This window comes from Vanessa cardui, chromosome 16 (genome assembly GCF_905220365.1).
Source record: "Vanessa cardui chromosome 16, ilVanCard2.1, whole genome shotgun sequence".
Classification (NCBI taxonomy): Eukaryota; Metazoa; Arthropoda; class Insecta; order Lepidoptera; family Nymphalidae; genus Vanessa; species Vanessa cardui.
Window position 1 is genome coordinate 5437696 of NC_061138.1, and position 10979 is coordinate 5448674.

Genomic DNA, 10979 nt, shown 5'->3' on the forward strand with positions numbered 1-10979 from the left:
TTATGAGGCGAGTGGTGAGAGTGGACATGCTAGATAGGCCGGCCGTCGACAGGTTGATGATTCGAAGAACCTTGTCACGGAAATTTACGCTATATAATGGTCTCCCTGATATGTTTTATAGTATGAGAAATTGTTTGACACGAAAATATAAAAGCATTCACTAAAATAAAACGTCAGTAAAACGGAACCCGTGTTCGGTAAGTGGTGAGCGACGGCGAAGGAAGTTTAAACGTACATTAAATTTTATTACGAATTACAATTTGTACGCATTCGAAATTTGAAAATTTTAAATAAAAAAAATTATTATACTATTTTTCTATAAACTCAAAAAGGTAACAAGTTTAAATGACTGGAGTGTACGTATTTGATTCTAACAAGCAAAAAATAAAAATAATGTTTTTCATCGTAAATCAACGCCGGCGGAACAGTGGCGCCACGTGCGGGAATAATGTACACTAACGAGCACACGCGGCTTGCACACGACAACTAGAATGCTGATATTATCACTTAATAAAAATAATTTTAATCAAGTATGTATTTAGCTATTTACCACATAACATAACCAATCAAAAATTATATAAAGTGTTTTTGTAAATAATGTTTTATTTTTATAACAATAATCAATGTACACTTTATTTATGAATAATTCATACTTTATTGTTATATTATTAACAATAAAGAGAAGTAAGCTACTCTTTTAGTTTTTCAACCATTTCATCATCGGCCCTGTGGCGCAACGGATAACGCGTCTGACTACGGATCAGAAGATTCCAGGTTCGAATCCTGGCAGGGTCGCGTACAATAATTTTGCATTTTTTTTCATTTAGATTTATATTTTGTAAATATTCTATTTTTTTTTTAAATTTTACTCTAATTTTATAACTACCGTACTAAAGGCCAATTAAATAAATTAAAAGATAAATTATTCTTAATGGTGCAATATTTAAAAGTCAACACTTTATATTTACATTTGTTAATAAAATTCAATCCCAAAATTTATAACACTTAAGTTCATACGAAAACAACAAAAGCAACCACAACGTTTTTAAGAGAAAAAAAAAACTTAAAGATCTCTAAGTACAAACACTTCTAAACCACACAAACATTTCATCGCCTATAATAAATTTTCGCTATCTCTAATCTCACGATTTGTTAAGTGTCAAAATACACAAGTTGAACCAAATATATCTTCGACGCGATAAGATATTGCATATTGAACTTTTTTAATCGTCCCAAATTGACCCCTATACTTGAATTTTTGAAAGACAGTTTGAAAAAAATTCAAGTATAGAATTAGAAACAAAATACCTTATTTAAATAAGACAAAAAGTTTCCAAATTTAAATAAGACAAAACGTTATAAAATCTTATTCGATTTAAATTCAAAATTTTCTATCTATTATAGATAGATATTTCATTTTAATATATGTAAATGTATCCTGACATAAAAATGTCAATTTTAACTTTATAACCAGCTGTTCTGTATTTAGTATAGCTTATCAGTAAAGGTCAAGAGCGCGCCTTCCGCCCGACAGAGATAAGAGTCCGAAACGCAGCATCCACAGCCTAAGTTTATTTATAACCCGATACCAATGGAATAAAAAACATCGATAGTGACGGCATGTCACAATTTTGTTCGTGTGATTGTATAGTTTGTGTATGCGATAAGAGCACAGATAATAGAAAAGCTAAAGATACTGCATCCAGCTAGGGGTTTGCCAGGGTTACACAAGTAGAACAAACTTGCATTTAATCAGTCAATGTAAGCGCCGTAACATGAACTAACGATCTCTAAAACATGAAGCAAACTAAATTAAAAAAAAAAGTTCTATTGAGAAATGATTATATTTATATATTTATATAGAACATTAAAATATTAATGTTCCAATTTAAGGAGAATACTTATTATGATAATATGATTTTAAAAAGTATGCATCGTTATTTTTATATATTTTAGTGTATACTTTGAATGTATGAATAGAATGTTTATAGTGGAAGTCTAATACGTGAACATAGTATTCGTTTTTAAATATTTTCATAGCTTTTAGCCCCTTATACGTGAGGCAAACATCCTGTCGACGGACAAATATTGGCCTGTCCGTCGCGAGATGGCTCCGGACATCGCAGACATGTGCTAAACACCTATCTCGTGTAAACTCACCATTATATCCATTTACGTACTTTTTAACAGATAATATAAACTGTGTTTACTTTGAATACTTTTGGACTTACCTTTCTTCTATTTGTAGATGATAAAAAAGGTCCCGAAACAAAAAATATCAATAGTTTGAGAAAATAATCAAATTTTTTTGTGTTCTTATTTCAATACGATCGACTCTAGGTGAAATACCAATTTGAGCCAATTCTTTAATTATCCCTAGGCATTCCGAGATATAATTGAGAAATCCTATTAACATTAGCCTACACAGTGACTGTGATTTGTAAATTCGATACATATTTAAACTATTATAATATTACAAGTAGTTAAAATACAAACAAGAGGATAGATATATTAACTACTTCAATTTCAAATTCCAACTATAAATATCAGCTACGAATTTGACAGCTTAAATAAAATAAATTACACCTTAGGTGTTTAAGTACAATTTATATTATATTGTATATTTTTTGTAAATAACCTTTTATCAAAAGTTTTTTTCAAAAAAATAACTTGATAACAATACAATTTCTTGCTAACTAACAGCTAACTCTCTGAATTAATTAAAAATGATATTTGCAGTGTCTGTATAGACATATAGATAACAAACAAGATCGATCTTATTAAAATATGTGCTGACATGACCCTTTTAATTTTTTATTATACATCCAGATTAACTAAAATAACTTATTGCAGATTAATGCTATAAAATCTATCAAATTAATCTGATCAACAGTCAATGGGATATCATATTAATGTCGCACTTAAGATGATGTTAACATTATTTCGTGTCACGCGGACGCGACACGACCCTATCGTACTTGTCACGCTAAATGCGCTCACTCATAAAGAAATGATAAAGGTTCCTTCGGATGTGCATAAAGTGATAAATATAATCAAATATAAATCATTATTATTAAAAACGGATTTACTTACGTTGTGTATTGGGGAATGTCAGGCATCTTAATGTCTCTCGTCATTAAAATTAAGTCAAAATAGTTCAATATTAAAGTATGTTAAATACTTATTTTGTAGTAAAAGTTTTAAGTGGGAAGAAAAGATACACAAAGTTGTATCGAAAACTAAAATTTAATATATATTATTATTTTGCAGTCAATTAGCGTTTGATGTGGGCATTTATTAAAATAACATGTTTACAACAAGCAAAAACGTCGGGATATATTTGAATGAAACTTTCTCTTTAGCATTCGTCAAAAATAACTACAACAAATAAATACAAATGATAGAGCAATAAGCTGTCAGGCAGAAATCTAAACCGATGTCGCTACATCATACATAGATACTCGACAGCATATTTAGTTACGCCGCGATACGCTCACACTGAGACCGGTCACGGTTATCACTTCCAACCACATGGAAGCGAAGGGCGATTGTCATTATCTATGAACGAGAAAAAAATATATTCGGTATAAAAATAAGTTAGTTTCAAGGTTCCAACATATTTTAATGGAATCTATTAATTTACTAAAATTTATTAAATTTCAAAAAAGGTATATTATTCGATACAAGATTTTGTAGATGATAAAATAGCTTGGAATTAATACCTGTTGACTTCCAGACAGGATACATTACATACATATATAATTGTATTTAACTAATATGATTGAATTTTTTTAAATGTTGAAAAAGAGTAACTACTGAGTTTCTTGCCGGTTCTTCTCGGTAGAATCTACTTTCCAAACCGGTAGTAGCTTCACTTAATTATTAAATGACGATTCAAAAGTGCTTGTAAAAGCTTACTTGAATAAAGTTTATTTTGATTTTGATTTTTAAGTTTGATTTATTTTCAGCTTTTCTTTTCTATATTTGGTAATACAGACGCGAGGGGTAAGTCTTATTTACATATTTATTACAGCGTACCCTTAAGTAAATAGTGTATTATACAAACTTCCAAAATGACTCAACGAAAATTCGACTTCCGGTTCGGCACGTGAACACATTTCCTGTCTTGCGGAAATGGTCGTATATCGTGAGAAAAGTATATTGATTTTTTTCTTTAATATTTCAGACATTTGTGTTTAACAACTAAATATTTTGCTAGTAAATATTGTTTAATTCTTGATGAAAATATTTAAAATCCAGTAAAGTATGTACCCTTATAAACTTGTCTATACCCTTATGTTATTGACTTTAGGATCTGAGATAACGTATCACCTTACAATAATAAAACAATACAAAGATTTGATATTTGGCGTTAAAATTTATAGATACCAACCTGAAAGTCTGTATAAACCAAAGTCAAGAGCTTTTTTGCTTAAATACATATACATCTTGTGTCAATACCACAATATTTCACCCAAAATTAACCTCAAATTCGTTGAAATCCAAGGGAGAGTAATGTGTGTATAGATTATATATAAATGAACTAATGTTAAAACAAAACAAAACCGAACCTGTTACGTTTTCATAATGCTAATTTATAAATATTTGCATATCAACCCCATTCCTACTTACCACGTACTAATGAGGGATATAAAAGGCTCCTCACATCCTATCATTAGTTGCGACTGAACATAGGAATTTACTTTAAATCTTCAATCACGCTATTAAAAGCGAATAAGTTTTAACTCATTAGTCTATTTTCCCTTTTAAAGACATCCGATTGACAATAATTACTCGTCCTAATTTAGGTCTCCAATTACAAGCTAATTGACAGATAACTAAATACATGTTAATTAACAACTTGTCTTTTAATTAAATGACTTCAACTTTGTTCTTCTTGATACTTCATTACGCATATACTTGTAAAAGTGTGTCTTAATTGCTATGCTATCGAGTAGGTAATGCATTTATCTCGTCGTGTATGTTGTTTAATTGCTGACCGGAATTTTATGACCTGAAATATTGTATATATAGATATTTGAAACAATACATCTTTTATCGATCGAATTCTAAAATATTGAAAACACTTAAAATAATGTGATATTTAGTCCCAATACAAAAAAAATAATTCCACAATTCCACTTATTTCCGAATATATATTAAACAGTGATTAAAATAAAGTTTCACATCTGATTGACGCGAAAAGTTTTTGGAGTATTTTTAAGATTTTTTACTACGCACATTTTATGAACAGATTGGCGTGCAGACAGAATTATGAACTATTCGCGGTAAAAAAAATAGACTGTTGACTGATGTTGACACGGTTCGCCAAGTGTATTTAGTTATTTCTCTGTAGAAATACTATTAACACATTAATATATTAAATTTTCTCATAATTTTAGCAAACCTTTTAAATATTACACTTCTTCTTCTTATAAATGATCGCCAAAATGAAGCAAAATGAAGTTAATTAAAAATTTGAAGATTTTTTCGATCCTAAAGCACTCTAGATACTTCGCATCACTAGTCGTGCAATATGTACTCTATAATAATGTGGAATTTAAAAAGTTATAATAATACGTAGCTACTACCTTTTATACATTGTAAGTATGAAAGCTATAAGCTACTTATAAATGTAATGTACACTATTTATTTAAATCTTACAAACAAAAAAAAATATGGAACACATCGGTATTAATATTTTAAGGAATATCTGAATTTATTGCTTATCATAAAGAGTAAGAAATACTCGATAAAAGTTCGTAATTCGTGCTAATATACAATCTTGTTCATAGAAACGAGTGACCTTACCTCTCTTCGGATATCTACTATCCCACCGGATTATAAGAACGAGGGAATAAAGAATGCATCTGTTTGCAATTAAATTAATTACTATAATGGAATTAGCATTTAGTTTATACAAGCTATCAGCATATATATTTTAAAATAGTCGAGTATAAATTAATTTGTAACAATCTTTCAAGTATCTTAGATGCGAGTAAATGATACAACACGATACGTGTAAAATCTCTTAAATAATACTATTTTCTTATAACATTTAATTCGCTACTGCTGTTAATAATAACTAGCCAATGCAAGATTTCCGGAAAAGATTCCTTCAGGCTTACATGGTACATCCTCGGAATTTGCTTTTCTGACTTAATACTAAGACTCTGTAGAAAACATCCGTTAGGAAGCGTATTTTTGTTTGGTCTATATAATAACACAGATGTGTTCAAAGTTCATATCTGATGGCCAAGGCGTGTCTACAACGCCCCAGGGACAAAGTATGTGAAAGGGTTTCCCCTCCGGCCTCCAGTAGACTTACAAAACTATTCCAATTTAGAAGGAATTTTCATTAAGCATTTGTTGATTACTTACCAGCTGAGCGATAAATGATTTCGGTACCTGAATACCTTCCTTTTTTCATTATCATTGTTTAATTATCACTTTAAATGATCAACTCGTCTAATGTGCAAAAATCTTTTTGCACTAGATAGTTTTTTTTAATAGTATAGGTTGGCGGACGGGTATATGAGTAACCTGATGGCAAGTGATCACCATCACCCATAGACAATAACGCTGTAAGAAATATTAAATATTCCTTACGTCGTCAATGCTCCACCAACCTTGGGAACTAAGATGTTATGTCCCTTGTGCCTGTAGTTACACTAGCACCCTTTAAACCGAAACACAACAATACTGGATACTATTGTTTGGCGGTAGAATAGCTGATGAGTTGCACACAGACAGTGACAGTCAGTCATTATTTAGCGATCTCCGGCGTAGTAACGTTTAAGACGGATGAAACCGCGTCAAGAACCTAGTTTACATTTGAATCTAGAGAATTAATACCTGCAGTTGACTGAGATTGAATCAGGAGCATCATTAGTACAATTTGAAAAAGAAGCTCCTTGCCTTAGACGGCTCATTTATTGAGTAATTTTATACACGTACCATTGAGAGAGGACGAGTTACCATAGACGTCAACCAGCCTGGCAAACTGCTATTTAGTTAATGGTGTTAGTTATTTACTCATGGCTATATTCTTATACAATCGACGTTAGACGAGCATGCACCATGCTATACTAGTAGTTATTATGTAAAAGTACACTATAATCATTACGGCACCGTATTGCAGTGCGCATGCGCTATGGCCCCAAGTAATACTTACATCGGGCTTACACAGTTTTCTACTCCGAGCTCAATCCAAGTAGAATAGGGTAAGTACACTTAAGTTAAATCTTGCTATTGCTAGTGCTAAGCCTTGAATTTTAAGATTTTTTTTCTTTTATAGACAATTTTTTGTCTGGAAAATTAAATAGGAGTCCCTAAATTAAGTAAAACACACTGAATATAATATTTTACAGAGGTAATGGTCGTATTGATTTTATTATATGTACGAATCCGATTAAGTCGAAACTGAATTCCGTCCGATTAAGTAATTACATTATACAACGTTCTAACAATAGTGACTTGACTGATAAGATTTATAATCATTTTCAGAGCATTATCACAGTGAATATAATATAAGAATATCAAACTACTTATTTAGATTTTAAAATATAAAAATTAAAAAAAAAGTAATTTAATTAATTTTAGAATATAAGAATATCAGACTACTTATTCACTTATTTCAAAATCGTAAGTTTTTCTAGTAAAAATTACGATTTTGAAAAAATGTGTACTACAATAATATCAACATCGTTTCATATCAATGAAGGTTGGTTATATTTAAAGACTAACTATATGTAGTCGTTTCATATCTATTGCTTAATTGTTTATTTTTCAACTTGCATAATAATAAATGCTCTTGCTTTTAACTCTTAACTTTTAACTTAATTTTCATGTATTTGACTGTTATAAAGTGAAAATAGTTAGAGATATCCACATTGATTTTTTAATTTTCCAACTGTGAGTTTTCGTATAAATCCAACTGGGCAGAGAAACGTATAAATTATATTGATTTTTGTTATAATTATTAAGCGACTAAAAGTCGAGATTTTAAGAGCATAAAACTTCAGCTACTTACTTAATGAAGGTCCTTTAGAAATACCAACAATAATAATTGCTATGTTCAAGTATTTACTAACATATACCTTAATAAAAATATATGAAACTTATAAACAAAATGTTATTCAATAAAATTATTAATATCATTACATTATAAAAAAATATATATCTAGTTCACACACACAAAATTTCGGTCTTATTACAAATACCTAGTTACTACGATTTAATTTAATAAGCCGTCGTAGAAGGGCGGAAAGAATTGGTCAAATTAATCTAATTTGTGTAAATCGAAAACTGTATAAATCATACGGGCGATCCGGAGACCATACAAGTCCTACCAGCTGTAGGCCACCCTCAAACTCCAAATCAATTTAATAAAAAGGTTTCTCATTGATTGTTCGTCTAATGAAAAGTCGGTATGCACGTGCGTCGTTTGTGTAACAATTGAAGATATATTTTCTTTATTTAAAGCGGGACAGCGCGCGTGATTAGTAAACTCAATCACTTAAGTTAACAAGGTTTGATGAGTGAATTATAGAACGTAAATAAATATATTTTTTAGGATTTAAACTAAAATTAATTTAAATATTTTGATTGATTATTTCACAGCGGATTAATAGTCTTAAACATAGAAAATAAGGGTAAAAGATCGATCGAAGTATAAGAATATAATAAAGAAAAATATTATAAGAATAGTCTTAAGTAAGAGATATGTAGGTATTATATAATACATTTATATTTTATTTATAACGTACGAAAGTCTGTCTGTTGCTCTATGTTACCAAACCATTGAAACGAATTTAGTAAAATTTGGTATAAAGCAAGCTTGAAATCAACCCTAAAACTCGAGCAAAGCCACAAGTGACAACCAGTACAAGATATGAAAGCGTGAAGTTATACTTTCGTGTTATATATAAAACGATATCGCTTATATTGATGAATGACAAGGAATCGTATAATTTTTAATCGACTTCAACTATCAGGATGAATTATTTTTAACTCATGAAACATAGCAATATTTACGTTTAACAATTACAGTAAACCGATGCTTCTGAGCTATCTCAAAATATATATCCAATAAATTCTATCAATACTGTTCATTCAAATAGTAAGTCAAGTTTAACGATAAAAAACAATATAACTAATAGTACATATTTACTATATCACGTTATGTTCGCACGATATCGCGCGTATAGAAGGGTGTTGATTAAATTACTTGACATGCGCGCGCCAATTTGTATCCTTCTTCCCCCTTAAACTACAGAGAATACTTCGTCAGCTAAATCCCGTTACTGTTTCATAATTAAATAGCTTTTATTCATAGCAATAATAAAAGCTTTAACGTTCAAAAAGTCCTAAAAGTGACTTATATTTCATAGTTTATAAATAAAATGATGTTATAGGAAGTAGCACATAAATTCTTACAATAATTATAATTATCATTACATAGTATAAACCGATGTCTGTCCCTATGTATCCTTAGATCTTCCAAATTACGCAACATATTTGATGTGGTTTTTTTAATACATAGATTAATTCGAGAGGAAGGTTTTTGTATATAATACATGAACAATATAGTAAAAGTACAATAAAAAATATGTTGTGTATTTAAAACTAAAAATACAAGAAAAAATGTGTTGTATATTTAGTGTCAGCATTACACCCGTGCGTAGCCGGGGCGGCTCACTAGTATAATAAAAACCACGCAACCAACAGGGAGATATATACGGGCTGTTACTTTTTACAAGTAATTATTACAAACCCAGAATACGCTTTGAGTATGAACATACAGTCATCAAATATTATTCCAACGTCAAACTTAATTTTTGTATTTCGTTTGGAAGTCTGAGGATGCCAGTGTATTTATAGGAATAGAAAACACACTTAGTTACAAAGATTAGTGCGTTTATATAATACATATAGTTGTTAATATTACCAATGTATCAATCACCAGTTGACCCATTTGCCGGCCCACCTACCTGTTTTATATATTAGAAAAAACAATGCTATATTCTATGCGGTGCAGTTCCAAGTAATAGAGCAACCATTTTTCAATCTTAGTTGGATTTATATGAGAAAAAAAATATTTCGTTGCTTTTGTTTTATTTACATAGTGCCAATGTCTGAATGATTGAATACAATACATATTTGCCAGTCCAATTTATTCGTATCCAATTATCCACATCCAAATCTCAGACATAAATGCTATGACAAAATTAATTACAATCAAATCAGTGAAGGTGAACTCAGGTTACAAACAGAAAGATAGATTCACTTTCGGACTTATAATATTAGCGTGATTACACAGCTCGTATGACCTCCCGTTTCCAATCCAAACTCGTAACACGATTTGCGCACGTATAAATTTCATTACAATTTATAAACCAAACTAAAAGCTTCTCTCATCGCGGCTAGTCCACTAATACACTTCCTACTATAAACAATAACATGGAAACTTTTTAACACGTCATATAGTTTATACTCTAGCGAAGTCGGCAAACGAGGCGAATAATTCGACTTGTTAAGAAAATACGCGCACGTGCAGTCAACGGGCGTGGTTCAAGTGACGTTTGTTTAAAATTTTCCCAAATAAACGATCCCTTTGTATTAATCATTGTTGTATTTAGTATAGATACGGGATATATTTTTTTATATTCAAGCGCTGGTAACAATGTTCGAACACTAAATATACAATAAAATTTAACTTTCAAAAACATCTATATTTTATCTTAAATATTACGTAACGCTATAATGATTTTATCAATAATAACTTTAATCACTTTATTAGAAATATTAACGTTGATTATAAACTAGCCACAGAGCAAAACTATCGTACGCAATGTAATTCTTGATCTACTTACATTTAAACATTAAAGGATGTCATTATATTATAATGATATTACAAAACGGAGTCTTATAGTAATTTAATTAAAAACATTAAACTTGTACCACGCAGTTATACAAAC

General features: G+C 30.2%; 1 non-coding gene across 1 annotated transcript; it reads left to right on the forward strand.

The window, feature by feature from the left end:
• Positions 1 to 722: 722 nt before the first annotated feature.
• Positions 723 to 795, forward strand: Trnar-acg. The gene has a single exon. It is a non-coding gene; the product is annotated as a tRNA-Arg (tRNA).
• The last annotated feature ends 10184 nt before the right edge of the window (positions 796 to 10979 follow it).